Source organism: Lethenteron reissneri, chromosome 18 (assembly GCF_015708825.2).
Source record: "Lethenteron reissneri isolate LAM-NWPU_2019-01 chromosome 18, ASM1570882v1, whole genome shotgun sequence".
NCBI classification, from domain to species: Eukaryota; Metazoa; Chordata; class Hyperoartia; order Petromyzontiformes; family Petromyzontidae; genus Lethenteron; species Lethenteron reissneri.
The window spans coordinates 2,738,567-2,760,955 of record NC_083796.1 but is presented as its reverse complement, the minus strand read 5'-3'; the positions used below and the strand labels follow the sequence as shown (position 1 = coordinate 2,760,955).

Below are 22,389 nucleotides of genomic sequence, written 5' to 3'. Positions count from 1 at the left end.
CTCCTGCGAGCCTGCAAATTTGGCACGGAAGTGCAATTATGAGAGCTTGTTGACAGAATTGCACCGCTGCAAAGTATGGATTTCTGTTCTTTTAAAGTTGACAATTGTTGGCAAGTCAGCTTCTGGTTAAACTTAATTTGAAGGACGGAAATGCTTTGTAAAAGCTTTTCTTTCCCTTTGCTTGTCTCGTCACTGCGGAAAACTTTTCTCGAACGTGTCACACCGCGTGTGTCACCACTGCGCACGCTAAACGAGGCCATTCATTTGGGGTGACTGCAAAAGTTTGTCGCCAAACATGTTTCTTCCTCGTCATAAATTTCACCGCGGGAGGCGTCAAATCAAATCAGCTCCGCTACTCTTGACGCAATTATATCTGTCCCAACCACTCCAGTGTAGTGGTGGCTCTTCAACAACATTGGCCACAGGAAAGAGGAATAAAAAGGGGCTGCACGATCTGAAAAAAGAAAAATGTAAACTGTGAAAAACTAAACGATTGTACTCAGAGAGACTAAAACACCAGTTCTCTGCTAACGACTCTGCTTCTGTCTAGAGAGGGCTCAGGCAGATCACCAACTACAAGCCCAGAGCCCCCCACACCATTAACGACTCCCACCTAGCCAACGACCTGAACGAGTTCTACTGCAGATTTGAAAGACAATTGGACTGTCCTGAACTACCCCTTCCCACCCAAGAGGCCCCTATCCCATCCCACACTACAGAGACAAATATCTCCATTCAGGAGGGAGAAGTAAAACAACTTTTCAAGAGGCAGAACCCACACAAAGCAGCTGGGCCGGACTCTGTCTCTCCAGCCACCCTCGGGCACTGCACGGACCAGCTGTCTCCAGTGTTCACCAACATCTTTACCACCTCCATGGAGACATGTCATGTACCAGCCTGTCTCAAGTCCTCCATTATCATTCCAGTGCCCAAAAAGCCAAGGCCAACAGGATTAAATGATTACAGACCCATCGCCCTTACCTCCGTGGTAATGAAGTCTTTTGAGCGCCTGGTCCTGGCACACCTCAAAGCCATCACAGACCCTCTACTGGACCCCCTTCAGTTTGCCTACAGAGCCAACAGGTCTGTGAATGACGCAGTTAACATGGCCCTCCACTTCACCCTACAGCATCCGGACTCCACAGCATCCTACGCCAGGATCCTGTTTGTGGACTTTAGCTCGGCCTTTAACACCGTAATTCCTAGCCTGCTTCAGGACAAGCTCTCCCTGCTGAACGTGCCAGACTCCACCTGCAGATGGATCGCAGACTTCCTGTCTGACAGGAAGCAGTGCGTCAAGCTGGGATCACAAGTTTCTGCCTCCAGGTCAATCAGCACCGGGTCTCCTCAGGGCTGCGTCCTTTCCCCTCTGCTATTCACCCTGTACACCAACAGTTGCACCTCCAGTCACCAGTCCGTCAAACTCTTGAAGTTTGCGGACGACACCACCCTCATTGGGCTCATCTCTGATGGGGATGAGTCTGACTATAGGAGGGAAGCTGACAACCTGGTGACCTGGTGTAGCCAGAACAACCTGGAGCTTAATGCTCTTAAGACCGTGGAGATGGTTGTGGACTTCAGGAAGAATTCAGCCCCACTCACTCCCATCACCCTGTGCGACTCTCCAGTCACCAATGTTGAGTCGTTCCACTTCCTGGGCACTATTCTTTCCCAGGACCTCAAGTGGGAACTGAACATCAGCTCCCTTATCAAGAGAGCTCAACAGAGAATGTACTTCCTAGGGCAGCTGAAGAAATTTAATCTGCCAAAGACAATGATGGTGTGCTTCTATACAGCCATCATAGAGTCCATCCTCACCTCCTCCATCACCGTCTGGTACGCTGCTGCCACTGCCAAGGACAATGATGGTGTGCTTCTATACAGCCATCATTGAGTCCATCCTCACCTCCTCCATCACCGTCTGGTACGCTGCTGCCACTGCCAAGGACAAGAGCAGACTGCAGCGTATCATCCGCACTGCTGAGAAGGTGATTGGCTGTAATCTACCAACCCTTGAGGACCTGCACACTTTGAGGACCCTGAGGCGAGCGAGGAAGATTGCGGACGATTCCTCGCACCCTGGATACTCTCTGTTCCAGCTACTCCCCTCCGGCAGAAGGCTGCGGTCCATCAAGACCAAAACCTCACGTCATAAAAAGTTTTTTCCCATCTGCTGTTGGCCTCCTCAACAAGGCCAAGGGCTTAAAATGACTTTTACACTTAAAATGACTGTTACACTTACTATAACATTTTATCTACATAATAACACCTTTCCATACTTACAACGTGTAATCTTATTTGTATTTTTGTATTTTAGAATATGTTTAATACGGCTAATTAACATTTTACATTTCGCATTTTATAAGGTCTACTTATTCATAATTTTAAAGATTTTAGCCCTTTGGTATTACTTATACTTTGTAACGTTAGTATAGTTAGAGTGTATAGCTTTTATATAAGTTAAGATTCCTACTTGTTCAATGTATGCACCGTCCCGCCATAGTGAATTCCTTGTCTGTGCAAGCAAACTTACATGGCGATTAAAACCGTTTCTGCTTCTGATTCTGGGGGTTTATGTTATCAGGTAAGGTCCACTGAGCTATGCAGCTCTTTTTCAGAAGCGACCTGGCCACAAACGAGAGCTCAACGAAGTAGCTCATGACGTGGAAATTATGAAGCAGCCGAAGACACTAAACGCGTGAAGTTGATTCTAAATGTGCAGGGAAAAACCGGCAGACCCGGAGAAAAATCCACGCGACCACACGCAAACTCCAAATATACAGGTGTCAGGATCAGGATCGAAGCCACGACTTTCTGTATATCAGGCGAGGTAGTTAACATCTTGTCACCGTGGCGCCCGAACTGAATTCAGGGCACAAAATATATATACATTCAATATATATTTTTAAAAGTTCACTTTTGGCTCATGACCAAAACAGCGTGACAAGGGAACGAAACGTACATTGCTGTAAGAAACCCAATCATTATTGACAAGGAGGCGAATTCAATTACGGTAGCAAAAGCGTGCAATAAGAGTGACTCGTGAGATTAACGGCTAAACCCGCGTGCCCAATGCGCCGGGGCTCCTGGTGGCGGCGGAGGGCATCAAAAGAGAGAGGAGACAGAGACTAAGGGCCTTCCCATCCCACCACGACCCGGCACAAACGGCAACGTGCCGGAGAAACGGAAACTTTGTAGTAGGCAACATTAATTACGTGGGAACAAACATGAATAATGAATTAACCTTGAACCGAACATTAATTGCACTTCTGTGCCGAAGAGTGAATTAATTAAACTGTCTCCCGGTGTAAAATGATGTTGAATGAGATGTGCTCGCTCGCAGGGTGCCCCGTTCGGCGGGGGGAAATGTGAGCGGCGATGATGATGGATTGCCATGGAGATGACGGCAAGTGGAGGAGATGTGCGACGGGGTGGAAATTCGAACAGACAATGATGTTGGTGATGACACTGCTGCTGCGGCGGCATGTGACGCTGCTGCTGTTGCTGATGATGATGAAGCTAAAATAAACTGGGATATGATGACAGTTTTGTTGATGCTGATAAGGAAGCTAATATAAATGATGATATTTGATAATGCAAAAATAAATAATTGCTGACGATGAAGATGCGAATGATGATGATCGTGATGCTGCTGCTGCTGCTGATGATGGTTGGAAATGTTGTTGCTATCAATGACTTAACGAACAAAGCCTATTTAATGATGTCTGTAACAATTTAGTCAGAATGACCCAGATGATGATTCTGAAAATGAATGTGATGATGTAAATATAATGGCGAAAGATGGATGGTGATGATGACGATGAAATACGGAGGCCATCATGAACACCATCATCATTCTCGATAAACTTCTTGCAAAGGTGATGAATGCATCATGTTATTGTTGATTAATGTCTGACTTCTACATCGTACATCACGAACAATAAAATATAATGCCGCATACTAATTACCATAGTAGACAGAAAACACACATTTTCATGATTAACCTCTATCAAGGCTATGCAGCACAATGCAACGCACGCAGAGTTTGTGGGAGAATTGTTTAGAAATAGCGATGGCAATATTGGTAGAAATGAATATAGATTACATGGAAATCATTACCTAAGTATCCCTCGCTATGAAATACGTTATTGTTGCCGAGACATATTCAAGGATATTCCCCAATAATAAGAGCCACAATGATAAATAAAGCCACAATAAGAAAAACGAAATAAACATCCAGAGAAAAACTGGCATTACAATTCCGCGAATGGTGTGTGTATGCGCGTGTGTCTTTTTAGAATTTTCATTTCAGATTGTGTCACAAGAATCAGAAAGGAGATTATTAAATGAAATAAAGAACAATAATAATAATAGAATGTTTATTATTCACAACACAAGAACCTAACCTCGTTCTCAGGAGGACGCCTGTGCTGGGCTGCTGGACCAACTCTACGAGTGAGTGAACCCGTGCAAGAAGGAAACTGCAGTGCCAGGAGACAACCAACCTGCCATGTGTGTATGTTGAACTTCCTTCGCACCGTACGTAGACAACCGTGCGGGGGGGGGGGGGGGACAAAAAACGACACTTCGCAGCCCCATTGGCTCAGTACCTGGAACACCTGGCAAGATTGGTCACCCGTCCACGTACTAAACCAGCCTCCACACAGGCGTAGCTTCTGAGAGCTGACAAGAACAAATGCACTTAACCGGACGGTTGTGGCTGTGCACGTGGCTGCCTGTAACCTGACACTGTGGAGGCAGCAGCGAGGGTCGGTGGATCACGCCAATGTTGTGAATCTCCGTTTCCGTGGGCGTCGAGGAGGTGCCGTAGCCCCGGCGGTTCCGTCTGTATGGGATCGAGTGTTTCCCCCTCACGCGCGTGAAGTTGTTTTCTTTTTTCCGAATGCTCCAGATGAATATACAGACGGCCGCAAAGCTTGAGCAATGTTTTGGCACCGGCTCATCGCGTGGCTGCCTTCCCGCTTGTCCACGTTTTCTCGCAGCCTCTAACCCTGATGCGAGCCTTACAAAAAAGAATTGGATCACATGGGTGCACAGTGACATCCGGAGCAAAATGGATAAACAGTAAGGGCAATGTTCTAAATGAAAGGTGCAATCGCTCTTAATTTCACGGGTGACAATTAGACGCTGTGCATTTAATTAACGTTGCCTCGTGCGTAAATTTGTCATCGTTTCTGCTTTCACGGCACCGTTGATCGCTTCGGCGGGTTTTTTTCTTCTTCTCGAAACGATGAAAGAAAAAAAATAATGAACATCGTATAATTACTCAATAAATACTGAGCGCGTTTGCATGAAGATATACTCGGTGGAAAATTCGGCAGCGGACACGTTATGAATGGCTCTACGATGGAAGCAAGCTCATTTTACACCAGGAGGAGTTGGGGAGGGGTGGTGGTGGTGGTGGTGGTGGGGGAATACGAGGCCGTTCGAGGACAACTTTGCGAGGCAGAGCCGGTGAGGTCATTGCTCCACTCTCTCACAGAAAAAAGAAAAATCTCAGACGCCCAGAAACATCTCAAGGGCCTGGTTATTTTAAAGTTTGATGGAATGGATAAAAATGGGAAGAAGTACAGCTCGGTGGCTTTATTACACTGCTACTACTACGACTACTACTACACACACGAGTGCTTTATTTAAACCTCCACGATAATACCCTGTTATTCACCGTCACTGAGCCTGTCATAGCGATATCGTAAAGTCGCTTTGTAGCGAAGGTGACTGACGGATCTCGACAAGGTATATATTTATTTTATCATTACGATAAGTAATGCTGCTACGTATGTTAAAACATTGTTAGATGTTGAATTTTAATTGTTGAAGAACCCGGTTTAATCGTGGGCAGTTAAATCCCAGATGTTGGAACCCAGGATCTCATTCAGTTTCGACCATCCCAGTGCTCTGACCCCTAAGCTACCCCAGCCAGCTCATAATGGATTAAATATATAAATAAATAACCCCCCCTCCTTGCCGTGTTAGCTGCGAATGGAATAAGGCAATTAAGGCTTCCAGCAATCGGTGTAATTCTTTCAAGTAAAAATGTAACCGTGGACACGTGATGACAGCTGCCATAATTTGCCTGAGCGGGGGGATGGTGAGGGGGGGGGAGGGCCCCCTCTGAGCTACTTTGATGGTTGCCGAACGTCGGTCGGTTCCTCCTGAAAACCACCGAGGTCACGCGATCAGCGAACACTACGGCGGGAAGAATTCGACGGCCGCACGGTAAGAGTGACGGGATAGGTTTGCAGGGTGGGATTGTCTCATCGCGTACGCGCCGGTGCAGGTTTGACAGAATTCGCTACGGGAGTGAGGAAGCTGCTCCCTCCGATTGGTTTCCAGCGCCACCGCTAGCGGAGGGGCCTCCGATGGAGGGGGCTTAAGAGGGCCCCCCTCAAGACGGCAATTATGGCCCCACTCTTTCCGCGCCGATTGCACATATTGGAAGTGCGCACATGTTACACCACCACACGTACCCTGCCGACTGACGAGCTGTGCCGTCACCCCACTCATGCTGCTGGGAAGATTGAAGCAGGTGGTGGAGGGTCGGATTTAAGAAATTTGCACCCGTTGTTTTCAACTTGCCAGGCTGGGAGATTGAACTTGCGGACCTCTGTATTGGAAGTCCAGGGTGCTATCTATTGCACAGCGGCAGCATTAAATCCCTCTGACAGGATATAATTTCACGGGATATCTTCAGATGAAACGAACTGGCTGAGGCTAATGAGGCCTTGATGTGGCCTCAGGTGTCCTATACGGTGTAATGAGCTGTTACTAAACTGCTAATTATATCATTGGGGAACAGTGGGAAAATTAAATATGATTTTTTTGAAACCAGATTGTGTGGGAGAGTACATCCTTTAATTTGCTAATGTAAAAAAAGCAACTTCCACATGCAAACAGAGCCAAGGAACTGAGATTTGTTGAGATTATGGGAAACTTCAAATTCGCCAGTCTGTGAAGCAATCCCCATTAGCGCAGCATAGACTTATGTAATTGCCTCCGTCAAGCGTTGAATGAGGGCAGATTCTAATTGGACGGTACAGGCACCTGGGGCAATCGTGGACTACGTGTGCTCCCGTGATCTTTGCTCTGTGGTTTCTAAAACTTTTTTTGAGGCCGGCGGACCACTCAGCCCCCAACCTCGGGTGACAAAACGCATCCACTTCTCTCTCTAAATACCAGTCATACTAAAATATTCATATTAATAGAAATACATATTTGTAAACGCAGCTATACGCTTTTTTTTATTAGGGAGGGGGCATTTAGATTTTAGGGTGAGGATAGTTTAACCATGGTAGCTCAACGAACTTAACTGCTAATTTAATGATCATATGTAAAATATGAATGTCCGGAAACAAACGATATATATGATCCACGTTGACATCATTGTCCGGATCAACCTCTGCATTTGCATCACAGCCACTGCGGACCACCTGGAGGACCGTCGTGAACCCACAAGCACCGGGCGACGTAGACAAACAGAATAACCCCACCGCGACCTAAAATGTTACCATGGCACTGCGGCAGATTGTTATACTGCAAGGCAGAATTGGGTAGAATCAGTCACGTGTCGCTAATTTCTACATGAAACTCAGTCACTGCATCCTAAATGCATTTATTTAACAAAAATGTAAAGGACGTACGGATCTTACTTTTGATCGATTCACAAGTGCAGTTCACTAATGCAGGACAAAATCACTAAGGAAGGACAGATCACTAATGCATGACATTTCACTCATACAGGAGAGTTCACTAATGCAGTATAGTTCTTTAATGAAGTACAGCTCCCTCATGTAGGACCGTTGACTAATGAAGGAGAGTTCACTAAGGGTCGTAGTTTTAAAAAGGTTCACCCTGTCTGTAGGATGGCCTGTTTACAGACTTGCTCATGCAGAACTCAATCGACAGCTAAATCATTCCCCGCAAAAGAGGCCTCATTTAACGTGCAGGCAAAGAAAGATCGTATTTCACGAGCTACAAAGAACCATTTTGTGGGGACATTTGCGGGGAAGTCAATAGTCGGGCGTAAAGAACAATTCCACCCTTGCACAGGAGCATGACATTTGCAGTACTCACTCAGGGCTCTAAAGGGGAGCTGTGCAGATTTCCCCACCGTTCATTTGAGAATTGACGTGGGCGACAAACCCACTTTTACTTTCTTTGTACTTCTGCCAACGTAAAAGGTGCCCCTGTTTCAACACCATTGATTTATATTTTTTCCATCTCGTGACGTAGATCACAGGATTGTGGGAGATGGTGGTGGCAGATCATGGAAACCTTTGGTCCAAAAGTGGATTGACCATGACTACTGCTGCTGCTGATGCTATAGCTCTCAATTTCATTTAACCAAACCCGTGTTATTTTATCAGGTAAGGCACACTGAGCGAAATACTGTAGCTATATATTTTTTAGAAGCGACCTGGCCACAAATAATAGCTGAAGGAAGTGTCTTTTCAAGTGGAAATTTCTAGCAGCACAAATACTATAAATGCGCGATGTCATTTCTAAAAGTGGCAGGAAAAAGACCGGCGGACTCTGGGAAAAATCCACGCGACCACGCGGAGATAGAAGCATGCAAACTCAACTCCGAATATACAGCGGGCGTCAGGGTCGGGATCGAACCCACCACGACCTCCTTGCATACCAAGCGAGAGAGTTAACATCTCCTAGCCACCGTGATAATGATGAGAGAGAGAGAGAGACGCAAACTCCAAATATACAGCAGCAGGCGTCAGGCTCGGGATCGAACCCACGACCTCCTGCATACCAGGCGAAGGGAGTAAACATCTCCTAGCCACCGCGAGACGCGGCCACGATGTCGTGGTCACGTGTGACCGACAAACAACAGCTGCTCAAAACGTGGCACGATGAAGCCGTGTCAACAACAAAAACCGGAACCCTTTGAAAGCTGTCCCAGGGCTTGAGACGCGGGCGCGCCGTGTCCATATCCCGCACCTTCGATTAGCACGGCTGCCTGATGTACGGCGCGAAAGAAATCCAACATATTAGTTACACATCTACAGCAGATGAAGCGACGCGCGCCACGCCGCACCGTGTTAGTAGTGGTGTAATCAAATAGAATAGAGCCACCGCAAGCCGGGCAGGCTCGTGGGGAAACTCGGCACACACTGATTCACGTTGCCTGCACCCTCACTCGCCTGCCGCCCTAATGAAACTGTCATCTTTTATCTCGCCGCAAATGCAGTCCGTGCGTGCCGGATGAAGCTAGTGCTGGGGCCTGTAAGCATATGTTATAAAGGGGCCCTAAATTGAAATAAAAAAAAAACACATAAATATGAAAACGCTACATTTTTCACTTGTATAGTAAAGTAATTGCATTTTTTTCCATTTGCTATACGGCCAGATAATACGATTTATCGCTAACCTTAAACACCCAGTCGTTCGTAAAGGTTGAAGGCGGTATAGAACTATAGTAATAGAGCAAGTGCAGAGTCACTGAGCCAGAATTGATAGCTTGAAAGCATTTAATGCGGGGCCCTTGAAAGTGCGGGTCCCGTAGCTACATTTGTAGCTACTTTTGTGACGAGGATAATCTGATACGGTGTGGGGGGCGGCCGCCACAGTAATGTCCTGCCTCTGTATTCGTCTGTGGCTCATGCTGCGCATTTAGAATCCGGGATTGTCAAGTTCAACGTCAACGACGCCTTGTCGATCCACTGTTGGATGAAGGCCTCTTTATTGTCACCTTGGTCGTGGGGGGTCGCCGGAGCCATACCTGGCCATGCTGGTCAATGCAGATTGGTGAGTGGGGGCGGGTGTGTGTGGGGGGGGGAGTGCAACAGTCGAGGTATAACTCAACACGGATGCTGAGTATTGGTTTTATTTAGACCTTGGTTTTCGCAGAGCTTTGGATTACTACATCAAGGGGAGTGCTTTTGAAAAAAAAAAAGAAACTGAATTTGATCTTGAAATGCAACAACCCCCCCCACAATGTCGCCTCGTGCCGGAGATTTTAAATCAGCGCATTTCAGCCCGCCGTGACGCATCGATCAAATAAGGTGGAACAAAAGATGGCAAAAGGGTGCGCGAAAAAGCGCGGAGAGACCTCGCGCTGGGAATTGCACTGAACCGCGGGCAGAGGAAGGCGTGCGTCTGAGAAGCGGCGGCACGCCGGAGACATTCTAGTGGCCGTTAACAAGCTGGAAGGGCCCGCTTGGGGCATGGCACCCTCGCTCGAAGGGGAAGACGGCAAATGTTGAAGACTGACTGCTTACCCGCGCACGCTCCGATTAGCACGGGTGGCTACGTACGTACGGTGCGAAAGAAGTGCGACGTACATACGTATGTCGCACTAAAGGGTGGGACGCGTCGAATGGGACGACTGCTGCTGGAGTGGTGAGATCCGTCCACGGTCAATGCTGTCGTATCGCAAGACAATGAGTGTCAGCGGCGACTTGGACAGGCCTTCGCCCGGCAGTGCATAGAACGCGGCTAACGAATGATGACGATTCTTGCTCGACAAATGCGCGTGACGAGATCTGCAAAGTCAATGAAAGCTAGAATTGCGCAAGCCTATCCATCGGTCCGCGTCAACCACCCATCAAATATGGCTGTGCCAAAAGCGTGCCGGCGAGCTGCATCAACCCCGCGAGGATGTGCACCGATGTGGGCTTCATCCAGCCGTGGGATGGCGAAGGGCTGGAAGGTTCACGTCCCGAGAAGAGAGCTGGATGTGGCTTTTGTTGAGGCGGCCGGGCAGCTCGGAGGACAAAGGTTACGCCTTTGTTCAGAGCCGTGCAACTTTTGTGGCCGGGGTTATAATCCTGGCCTCCCGACTGAGATGAAACCCAGGTTTCTCGAGGGCAACTGCCTTATTATTCCTGCTCAGTCACGAACGAATGAATAAATAAATACACGCAAAATAAAGAAAAGCCCTTTTCATAGATCGTGATTTTATTCCGTGCAGCCTCCACACTGCGTCAACATCAGCAGAGCCGAGATCCTTGGTTCAAATCAGTGCTTCAGACGCTCGTCATTAAACCGGATTCTCATGTGGAGCGAGGTGATGGTCTCTGCCAAGTCACCAATGACTACACACACACACAAAACGTGACATTAAAATTGCGATTTCACTTCATTTGGCTGCATTCCAGATACGGGAAGCCACTGGGGCTATACACTTTTCAAATCTAATTTAAAAATTAATTTCTTGAGAACGGCGTTTTGTGTTTAGTTTGTTGTCCTTCCCCCGCACCTCCGATTAGCGCGGTTGGCTACGAACGGTGCGAAAGAAGTTCAACATACACACGTCTGAGAATGCAAACTAATGTAGTTTAACTGTCACACACTGAACACGTCCTCTTCGTATCATGGCATGCTGGAAAATAAGTGCAGTTGTCCGAGTGGGTGGATACAAACAAGCCACTTGAAGAGGCCTCAGAAGAGCAGTCGTCGTTCCACGAAATCTCCTTGACTGCGTGCAGTGCAGTTCTCTCGAACACTGCGTGATGCACCGATCAAAGAGCAGATAGATGTGGACTCAACTCATGCACGAATATCACGGGAAAAAAAAACCCACCTCGTGTTTATTTGAGGCAGATACATAGAAGAGAATGCATTGTCTTATATCAAAGCCATTATTATCAAAGCCACACTTTCCCAAACTACATTCCTTATGACCCACCGCGATTTTACACGTTTCCCGATTTGCTCCCTTAAAGTTCACGCGGTGTCGTCAACACGCTGCCTCTGCCTGATGATCGGTACACACGTCCCACGTGACGCAGAAGGCTTGTTGATTCGCGTGAAGATTGTTACGCAATCGATTAGTAGCGCTCGCTGTAATTGATAAACATCATCGCGCTAAGGCTCCATCTATTCACCGTTGGATGAGGTCCCCGCATAAGCGTCAACCACCGCTCGTTGGCGCCGCGATGCGACAATCCACCGAGCTCCCGCACACCACGAGCCGAAGTCATCGCTCCGATGCAGCGCGTGTCGCCTGCTACGACAGATGAATGAGAAGCGTTGCAGGACACTGGAAAAAAGCCAAAGTTACAGAGCAAGGGCGAAACATTGCGTACAAAACAAAAGACGTGGAGAGGTGTTGCACGCGTGGAATTGCACTTGAGTTGTTGCCCCCTGGTGACCCCGTGGCCCTACTGGACATTTGTGAAAAAAAGAGTTTCACAGCTCATCGAATTTCTCCAGGATAGAAAAAAAAGATTCCATGATTCTGAAGACCGGGAGATCGTTGAACGATGTTTAGTCGCCGTATTGATGGCGTCATCGGTCGCGATTCCTCACCGAATATTGCCATCTTCCACTGAGAGACAGACAGAGAGAGAGAGAGGAACACGTTGCTAATGTTTCCAATGAGACGTGAACATTGCGCTGTCTGGATAACAGCGGGCACGTGGCGAGCGAGCGAGCGAGCGAGCGGTCGCAGTGCGACTTTGGTTGATGCCGTGAAAGGGGCAATGGGAGGTGGTCTCGAGACTGGTGCCAACGGTGGCGGGCACACGAAGATTATCTCGTCGTGGTGGGGGGGGGGGGGGGGGGGACTTGTGGGATCTCTGAACCTCGGCGGGGAATCTATTGTATATTAAGGTGGGCGGGGGGGGGGGGTCTTAATTGTCCATTGCAGGGGACGGTTCGACAAAGCGCTGCTACCACCAGCATCATCTGGGTCCTGGGACATCCGAGTTTGCAATAAAGGCGAGGGGGTCCTTGCCTCCCCCGGCACACAAACATGCCGTGGCAAGAGCGCAACTTGTTTGCAGAGGAAAATGTCGTGACTTTGTGTTGTTTGTTCCCCGGTAAATCTCTGTATTTTTTTGTATGTGTTTGTCAAACAGTCGTTGGCACGCCCATGTGAATGATAATGATGAGTCGCACGGTGGAGAAGGTCTAATGGGAATTTTAGACTCAAATGTTTTTTATGTGCCGGAGTTGATGTTGTCTAGTTTTATGTTTGGTTTATTGTATGAAAGTGCAGGCTTCCCACTTTCCTAAAGAAAAATGCGTTTAACGTATTTATTTTATCATTATACTCGTTTGGCCGTTAATTTGACAAGTTGAGAGTTGTGTGCTGACTTTTGTTGTTGTTGTTGTAAAGGCAGATCGCTGTAAGCGGCAGCCAGCAGGAGTAATGATGCACAGAGACTCGGAGTCAAGGTAAATGAACCGAGTCTATTGCACTCTTCGTGTATTCCCAACCCGACAAAGGAGCCCTGCTGAACGTTTTTTTTCGTTTCTGAACGTAGCGGTGTGACTTCACTGCCTTGCCAATGAGGCGCCGCTCATCAGAAATACATGCGGATGCGGTACTTAAGTCCACCAACGCCGTCACACGAAAGCGGAACTATTGTATCCGACACCGTGACGGCGAAACGCGGGGCTCCCCAAAGCGAGGGGCCTGGGGCGGTCGCCCCGATTCGCCTGCACCGTAGGGAGGGCTCTGGTTGTGGGAAATGCTTGTATGCTGTACACCACTGAGAAGGCGTCTGACCGTACAGGGTGGCTCAAAAGTTGGGTTATTGCATTTATGTTGAACAAATCACACCAGGGTTATTTAATTTATTTTAACAAATGTGCAAGCTGACTTCCACTTTTATCATTAATGCACGCATGATTTGTTTTGATTAATTTAGGACTTTACAAAACAGATGACAGCTGCCTTCGTTAGCTTACATAAAAAAACGCATTGACCTCGTTCGTCTTTAGTTAATTGTCTTTCCATTTTAAAATGTCATCTGAAAATAAAAACGAAAAATAATAATGGCAATCGACAGAATAGAAACTTCAAGAATAAACAATTAAAATGTGTTAATGCCAGTGTTGAAATTAATGAAATAACCCTACGTGCCCTGACTTTTTGGGCCACCCTGTTTAATAACCCAGAATGAGCGCAATCTCATTGTATCACCACGGAAGCTAAGCAGGCGTTATCCTGGATCGTGTTTGGATGGGTGATCACCACACATCGAGCTGCTGCGTCAACAGCAGAGGGCTGCGCAGTAAAATCCATTGTTGTACTGTACTACGCTCCCCACCCTTTCACCGCCCCACACGATGTGGTGCAGTCAATGTCGAATCACCCCCAGAGCACGCGCGGCAAGGAGAGAGCAAGCGAGCTGCTCCTTCCCACAAGTCTTCCTTGGAACGAAACTGTTTTAAATTTGACCAGGTAAGGTCCCACTGAGCTGTATGGAGCTCCTTGTCAGAAACGACCTGGCTATCACAAACGATAGCTCAACGAAGTGGTTCATCACGTGCACATTTATAGCAGCCAAATACACCAAACGGGTGTTTCTCAATGTAGAGGGAGGAGCCGGAGAAAAAAAAACCACGCGAACCACGGGAAGAGAGACACGCAAACTCCAAATAGCCAGCAGGCGTCAAGGGCCGGAATCGAACCCACGACCTGCTGCTGCATACCAGGCGAGGGAGTTAACATCTCGCCAATGTGGGCGCCCTTACATCCTGCACGTCGGCCGACTCGCTCCAGTGCGTTTGGAGCAGTACGCCAGATGTCAGGCTTCTGTCAGGGTGTGGGAGTTGGGGAGGTAGGAGAGGTTGGTTGCAAGCAACAAGGTGCCAATGCAATTTCTCACGAAGCCATGAATCACCTTTTTTTTTGAATCGTAATAATGCACGCCGGCCTTGTTTCCGTGAGCGGGAAGGGGGAAGTTACTTTATTACCGCCGTGTCTCGGGCAGCGTGACGGCCCGAAGCGAAATGGAAATGGGCAGATAATCATCGAACCAACGGTGGGGGGGTTATCAACCTCGAGGTCACTGCCCTGCTAGCAATCTCCAGGTCATTACAGCGACTCTTATCGGCTTTGGCTTGGGTCAAGAATCCGTGCTAAATGATTTCCCTGGATCCAATTACACACAACCAGCTCTCCCAGCCCGTGGCGTGGCATGCCATAACATGTCAGGGGAGGGATATACATTTTTTACGTTATTTATTTGATGCGTATTATAACACAAAATGTATGTTTATTTATTTAGTTCATGCGTTGATAGGATGTTTTTTATTGTTTTTCTAAACTTTAGATTTTCTAAAAGTTCCGCTTTTTCCTTATGATATTGGTGCATAGTATTTTTATTGCTCGCATCCCTCGAGTAAATTTTCGAAAAGAGACATTAAGCAACACCAATTACGGACAGCAGGTACACAACTAAAATGAAACAACATTTGAGAAAGGCTATTTAGACGCCGTGGACTTGTAATGAGCAAACAAGTCTGAATATAACCGTGCTTTGGCTGGGAAATGCCTAGCTACAACAAGAATTCGGCGAAGAAGGTCGCATGAGCGATTGGCACAATGGGAGTGTGCGATGCAAAGTTCTTCAATAAATATTGACGGAGCTAAATGGCCGAAAGGCCATGGTCGCCGACGTCTTCGAGAAAGGACGCGGGGCGCACAGACACAAGTCTCAGGGGGCTCCCGGCCGGTTGAAAACACATCCCGCTGCGTGTGTGCTCGCGTGCGCTTGGGCTGTCACCACGCCTCGTTAACGCGTCAACCGATTCAGGCGTCTCAGCGGTCGGTAGGGTTGCGAGTCCAAAATTACTGGTTAGGAGTTGACTCAGCCCACCATCCCTCCAGGGGGGGGGGGGATAAAAAGTACCACTTTGTGGGGAAGTCATAAGTGGGTTGTCTGATCGACGGACTCACCTCTGCCATAGGAATGCGGAATTTCCACTGCTGGCTTAGTGCTGTAAGCAAGTGGGTCACCGCCAATGCCTCAATTATCGTATGATCAGGAAATGACTTCGGCCTATTTATTGTAAATGTATGTATTTTGCACCGTACGTAGCCAACTGTGAGGTGTGGGGGGACTTACAACAAACTAAATACAAAAGAGCAGCACTCAAGAAATTAGTTTTCTATTTAAATTTAAAAGTGCATAGTTCCATTGGCGTTCTAATTTCGGAAGGAAGAGCGTTCCAGACGGCCGCAAAAGCGCATCTGAAAGCGCGCGATGCGGTGGTCGTCTTTTTTCCATGGTCAACCGCAAGCCGCCGCTGCGAGGATCGCCGGAGTTCACGTGACGATGGTGTCCGCTCCATGACGAGATCAGCATAACGAGTGTGGTTCATTTGTGGCGAGCACTTTGCGTGTAACGAGTGCGACCTTTTAATGTGACCGTTCGGCCAACCAGAAACCAAAATTGGTGGACGAAAGCGGCGTCATCAGCCGCCGCACATTTGGCTCTGGCACCGGGGTTCCCGCTCTGTTGCTCCGAACGCGGCCACCTGAGTTCAACCCTCCAGCCACGGCAAACACCAGTGTCTGAATCGGATCTGGGCCTAACCCTCGATTGACTCAGTCTCATCAACAAGGTACCTGCTGCGATGTGTAAACGTCAGCAACCCAGGGAGACAAATTGCGGCCGGGCGAGGTGTTGTCCACACCCTCCGTGTCGACCTTCATAGGTGCTGCTCGATAACAGCTCTTGCCCCAACTGTCTATTAAGCCTATACGGAGCATCTTTGTCATTGTGATTGCATTAAGCACAGATTTGTTGCTTATACCAGACCGCTGCCTAAAGCAGCGAGTGTCGTAATAGTGATTGACTCTCAACTAATTTATAATCTCCACACTCAAATTGGAAAATCAGCCGTGCCAAATAAATGTGTATTTGACAGTCAAAATATTGACTTTAAAAAGAACATCAAGTTACGCAGTGGAACTGCAACTTAAATCGGGCCACTGATATCAACTTGCGCCGTAAGTGTTTACTCATAGGCCGTTTCCATGGCAGTGACGGACGTCACAACAAGATTGATAAATACCGTGTATGTATCTATCAAAATACACGGACACATTGAGGCTCACTCTGTGAAACATTGCGATGCATTATCCCAGTGAAATGTAAGTGGCAAACTTTTTTTGGCTCGGGAACATCTTGACCGGAATGAGATCATCATCCGTTGTACTGGCGTGTTTCAGTTTTCAGTTTCAGTTTCATTTATTAGGTATAGCCCTGTGAGCCATTCGGCTCTTGAATCGGGTGCAACCGCAACAAACAAAAACATGAACAAGAAAACATCTTAAAGTGACTATGCGCAAACATAAAAATCCAGGAAAAAACAGCAAAATATTGCAGAAAAAGCACCGTACACCAACGCTGTGTGCAAAAATTCCAGTGGGATGCAAGTCAAACAACAACAACAACAACCACAAGACAACTTAGATTAAAGCCATCAGTCTAACTCAGTACTACAACAAACAAACATGGCCAAACCAAAAAAGTTTTCGAAATCACCAAAATAAAGCCATAATAGCAATGTAGCAGTGATGATAGGAACAGTGCACACTGACGAAGCCACGTGGTCTCATCGTGGTGGGCACTACACTGGACTCGCAAACACAGAGATGGCCGGCTTCGGTTTCAATCCCATGGCGTGAGAGTTAAAAACAACAACAACAACAAATATTATTATTATTTACATTTGTTAAGGGACACATTTCTTCCGTAGATCCGAATGCGCCACCGCTGCGTCTGGAAAGCAGGAAATTAACAGAACCAGCAGGGTGAACGGTCAGAACAAAGGGGAGGGGGGGGGGGTAAAGGTAAGTTTAACCACTCACTCACCCACTCACTGACCTACTCATTCATCCACTCACTCGCTCACTCACCAACTCACCCACCCACTCGCTCAGAACCAGGGTAAACGGCCATAATTAGGTGAGAGGTGAATGCCAATTTAAATAGGTGGGTTTTCAACACAGGACTCAAATATATCTAACGACTCTGAATGTATTATTAGCAAAGGCAGCGCGTTCCAAAGCTCGGTAGCTGCACAGTGGCAAATGCCCCAATAATCATCCCTGCAGGAACGGAGCCTTGTTTGAGTATAGAAATGGATCACTTCCTGATTATTATTAACAATAATTTGTATTTCTATAGCGTTATGGCACAAATAGGCATCTCTATAGATGTTGTACAGGTACAAGAATTTACATCGAGTAATGTGGAGGAAGCAACAAATATTTCGTAGAAACTTGCCCTGGCATTCGGAATGGGCAAGATTTTTAACCCTACCCCCACCGCATACTGCCCTGCCTCTGTCGGCCTTCTAAATTGATACAACACCCGAGGTCGATCGTCAAGTCGCGGTATGATGGGATCAAGTGTGGGCATTCCACCGCTTTCAAGATCAGAATCAGAATCTTTATTTAGACTGGTGGAATCCGATGAGCCATGCAGCTCCTTCTCACATGCGTCCAAGAAATCGTGGTCAGCAAGAAATCGTGGCCAGCGTAGTAGAGGAAGCCAACCACCCTGTGGAGGGGCTCTCTGCGAGGAGGGCCTTCCCTCCCACCCACCAGCAGTGGTGTGAGTCAGAAATTTGCAGGGCTGCGCCCTTAACTTCACATTGTTACACGATCACGCTGACCAACAGCATTACGATGGCATTTCGGTGGCTTTAAGTGGGAACATCGTGACCAGAATGAGCCAAATTTGGGTTCGTTAATTTCGTGTCCGCCCTACCACTCAGTCGTATCAACGACGACCACTCGTTGGCACTTGGCCCCAAGGCACGGTCACAGTAATGATATCGTGACATCGTCGTCGTCACCATCAAGCTCATCCTTGATACGGTGACCCAGGTCAATTAACCAAAGTCACGACTTGTTTTCACAAAGGATCTCCACGTACTCGGTATTTTTAAAGGGGGGTGGGGGGGGGGGTGCATGAAAGGAGGATGTAACTCCCAGCCCCCACGTCCTCTCCTCCCCCCTCCCCTCCCCATCATTCACTGAACAACCGCCAGTTGCTGTCCGTGGTGCTGACGTTAAGAAAAAACCGCCACTTTTTTCAAAATGTCTTGCTGCGGGTTTCACACCTGATGATGATTGCTTGTGTTGCAATCGAAACGTCGTGAGAATTTTTTTGTTTTATTTTTATTATTTTATTATTTCCCTTCTATGTGACTTTACCGAAAGAACCAAGACTATAACCAAACAGCCGTTAACTTTTACATCCATACCGAGGCTGCATGTCCTGGGCTGTCTTGACACGACTCTGAATCTTCATTGGTGAGAAAACAAACTACACTTTTAAGTGACTTTCAAAATGTGCGTTGCTGATGAAACGTAGCGCTTTAAAAAAAAATATAGTTCGTACATTTTTATCCCAGAATTGTATTCAAATGATATGCCAAGGTTACATGTATGCTAATGGCGCACAAAAAATTGCCCAGCGAGACGTAATGCAGAATATAAAAAAACAAACAACATGGTCAAATTATACGAAAAAAATGATCAATGATACAGTCTATAATCACCCAGGAATGTCTGTCCTTAACGCTCGTGACGTCACTCCACATCGACCACTCCCCCTAATTAATATTCATGAGCAGGTGACGTCCTCCAAATGGATACCCCCCCCCCCAATTCATAATAATTAGCGGCTGACGTCACTCCACATGGGGGGCCGAGGTGCCTCCTCCCCCCTCCTCGGCGTCAACTTACAACCCTCACTACAAAGGCAGAACCCTGACGTCACGCGATCTCCGTAACGCTATTGAGACATCAAAGTAAAAAGGACGCCATGATGAACAAGGGATTATAACCTTTAAATGAAATAAGTCTGTGTCACCGCGCCCTTACAAATTGCACACGCATTGGTGCAATGAATATCACGTCGCGGTCTGCTTTTCGCTTGGACGGGCAAAAGGTTTGCTCATTATAATCGCCGAATTGTGACAATTCCCAGAATGTGCTGGCTAGAGTGATTTATTGCATCCCTGCCCCTTTACAACCATTCTGGATTTAACCAAGCCGCGGTGGCCACAGAATGGAGATGTTAACTACCTCGCATGGTGTACAGGAGGTCGTGGGTTGGATCCCGACCCTGACGCCTGCTGTATACTTGGAGTTTTCCTGTCCCTTTCACCGTGGTCGCGTGGATTTTTCTCCGGGTCCTCCGGTTTTTCCCTCCTCATTTAGAATCAACGCGCGTTTCGAGTATTTGGCTGCTATAAATTTCCACGTGATAAGCCACTTCTCGTTGAGCCATCATCTGTGGCCAGGTCGCTTCTGAAAAAGAGCTCAGTGGGCCTTGCCTGGTAAGACAAAAAAACTAGTTTATTTTGGTTTAGAAAGCTTCCAAGATCTGAGCAGAGTCCCATTAGTGTATTCCTCAGGCAGGTGAAGATGTGTGGGCTGGGTCGGATAGCCCGCATCCCCGGCCACCGCATGCCCAAAGTACGCCTTAAGCATTGCGGTGACATGACAACCACTTAGTGGTGAACAGCAGCTGTTATTATTATTATTGTGTGAGTGTGTGTGTACATGGCAAGCCGGGTTCAATTTCCTATCACAGTCATCAGCAGTGACGATAATTATCTGAACCGGACCTGGGCATCGACTAGGTCGACTCAGCCTCAAATGAGTACCTGGTGCAGTGTTTAAAATCGCCACTAGGGAGACAAAGGCGGCCGGGCGTTGTACTGGCTACCCACCCCCTCGTGTGCTATGTCGGCCTTCATAGGTGCTCGCTACCAAGCACTTGGCCCAATAAGTGTGTTATGGGCTATATGGGGGATCTTTGTCTTTGTATTAGACTGTGGGAGGGGTTGTGTAGCGGTTAGTGCGATGCGCTATGTTCCCGCTCACAACCAACACCAGTGACGATTACCTGAACTGGTTCTGGATCGACTCAGCCTCGAATGAGTACCTGGTGCGGTGTGTAAACATCGCCACGAGAGAGCCAAAGGCGGCCGGGCATGGTGCTGTCTATCCACCCCCTCGTGTGCCGTGCCGGACTTCGTAGGTGCTACTCGCTAACAGCATTTGCCCAAACAGTCGGTTCAGGCTAGACGGGGGATCTTTGTCTTGTGTCGACTGTCACAGTGAGGGGCACGGCTGGTCGGTGCATCTGCCAGTCATCTTAGTCGGTCAACCTTGGCCAGCGGCGGACCCTTCCTGCGGCACTTCAACGTGATAGCCCCAAAGTGCACCTAGCCTGCCACAAGCGCCGTGATGACGTCGCGATTGTTGTCGTCGTCTTTGATTGGCTGGCAAGAGCAGTATAGTACAAACCACACACGCACATATATCTATGTATGTCAGTGTATGCAGGCAAAAGCGTGACAAGAGTTCTGCAAAGGTAAGGCGTTCACTTATCGCTTATCGCTAAAATGGGCCAATTAGTCAACGCACCTGTCTCACACCTCTTCCCTCGACGGAGACACTGACAAGTCTTCTATTACTTGGTTCACTGCGCCCCGTCGTCTGTCTGCACGCCGAGCGGAGCAACGCCGCTTGCGAGCCGCGAATTAACTCCCTAATTGTCCCCATTACGCGCTACAGCGAATGGCGCCGCAACGCAACAACCGCAACAACCGCACGCGCGCGCGCGCACGCGCTCATCCACCGCCGATAATTGCAGCCGCCGCTCTTCTAAGCTGGACAAATCCCTCCCCCCCCCGCCCCCCGCCCCCCCGTGAAATGAACGCACCCACGTTAAGCAATGACGGCGGTGCCATTGGCGTAAAAAATGGGGGGGGGGGGACATTGCGTTTTTATAAAAATGTTCTAGAATGCGTAGCTCGAAATGGGGCCCCTTCTACAACGGCGACGCACGATCACGATTTGGGGTTTACTGGATGCGGCGGCGGGCAAATGCGGCTGTTGTCTCGGTGGCGAAGTGAAAAGATCAGGATGTGCGCACATCGTAGGGAAATTACAACAACAATAAAAACACATGCACGTGTAGTGTTTATATTTAAAAAAATTGACAAGTGAGGAACCCGTCGTTCAGGGTGGTTCACACCGTGGATTACACACTGCACTATGCACATCATCAGTAGCGCGAGCAATAATATCTGAAGCAGGAACGCATTTACCGCGTTAAACAAGGACTTACTGTATGTGGGTAGGCATTTCGGATTTCTACGTAACAGTGCAAAGGCAATGCAATTTTTAAAGCATTCATAGCTCGGGCTGAGCAGTTATATGTAAAAAGAAAAAAATATGTATGCAAAGTCACTAAATAATCTACTGCAAAAAGGATAAATAATATAATCTTTTTTTAAAAGTGAAGATTCCATAGAAATAGGATGGACTCCACTTGCTAATTTTATTCTCATATGATACGTGGATTTTTTTATTGAGCGTTGGTAAAATAAATTAAACCGTGGGCTCATCCCTGGTATCGTCAAAGATAAAAAAAAACACATGCAAATATATCATCGCAGAACCATGCAGCCCTCTTGCCTGGGCACATTCAGGATCAGTTGAGCGGTTGTGTTTGTATCTGTCCCGTGGTCAGGCAGAGACGCGCGTGGCATCGCGGTTGACTCCGCGTTGAAACGAGCGACCACAATGCACCGTGGTCTGTAATTGCGCGCGTCATCAACGGAGCTATTTTGCACACGTGCCAC

The 22,389-nt window shown here is 47.7% G+C and overlaps 1 long non-coding RNA gene across 2 annotated transcripts; it reads right to left on the bottom strand.

Moving 5' to 3' along the window:
- Nucleotides 1–10,947: 10,947 nt before the first annotated feature.
- On the bottom strand, nt 10,948–21,319 carry LOC133343579 (uncharacterized). Of its 2 annotated transcripts, none has more exons than XR_009755263.1 (3): nt 21,167–21,319; nt 11,862–11,983; nt 10,948–11,479 (listed from the first exon to the last, which is right to left on the bottom strand). It is a non-coding gene; the product is annotated as an uncharacterized LOC133343579 (long non-coding RNA). The 2 variants fall into 2 exon arrangements; XR_009755262.1 differs by having other exon boundaries at nt 11,862–11,980.
- Nucleotides 21,320–22,389: the final 1,070 nt, after the last annotated feature.